Source organism: Nomia melanderi, unplaced genomic scaffold, assembly GCF_051020985.1.
Source record: "Nomia melanderi isolate GNS246 unplaced genomic scaffold, iyNomMela1 scaffold0014, whole genome shotgun sequence".
Taxonomy (NCBI): Eukaryota; Metazoa; Arthropoda; class Insecta; order Hymenoptera; family Halictidae; genus Nomia; species Nomia melanderi.
Window position 1 is genome coordinate 9,619,716 of NW_027475130.1, and position 955 is coordinate 9,620,670.

The following is a 955-nucleotide window of genomic DNA, read 5'->3' on the forward strand; positions in this document are numbered from 1 at the left end:
AATAGCACCCGAGATATCACCAGATATATATTGGATTTTCCCCTGACCCTGAGTATCCGGCCCCATAAGACGGTGGTTTTCTCGGCCCCTGGTGGTCCGAGGTCGTTGCCGCTGCACAGATTCATGCGCCAGGTCCTCCTGCAGACAATTCACTTTGGTTTATTGTGCTATCTCTAATAGCACCCGACATATCACCAGCTATATATTGGACTTTATCCGACCCTGAGTGTCCGGCCCCATGAGATGGTGGTTTTCTCGGCCCCTGGTGATCCGAGGACGTACCCGCTACACAGATTCATGCGCCAGGGCCTCCTACAGACAATTCTCTTTGATTTATTGCGCTATCTGTAATAGCACCCGAAATATCACCGGATATATATTGGATTTCTCCCAGACCCTGAGTGTCCGGCCCCATGAGACGGTGGTTGTCTCGGCCCCTGGTGGTCCGAGGTCGTTCCCGCTGCATTGATTCATGCGCCAGGGCCTCCTACAGACAATGCACTTTGATTTATTGCGCTATCTGTAATAGCACCCGAGATATCACCAGATATATATTGGATTTTCCCCTGACCCTGAGTGTCCGGCCCCATGAGACTGTGGTTTTCTCGGCCCCTGGTGGTCCGAGGTCGTTCCCGTTGCAGAGATTCATGCGCCAGGGCCTCCTGCAGATAATTCACTTTGATTTATTGCGCTATCTGTAATAGCAGCCGAGATATCACCAGATATATATTGGATTTTTCACTGACCCTGAGTGTCCGGGCCCATGAGACGGTCGTTTTCTCGGCCCCTGGTGGTCCGAGGTCGTTTCCGCTGCACAGATTCATGCGCCAGGGCCTCCTACAGACAATGCACTTTGATTTATTGCGCTATCTGTAATAGCAGCCGAGATATCACCAGATATATATTGGATTTTTCCCTGACCCTGACTGTCCGGCCCCATGAGAAGGTGGTTGTC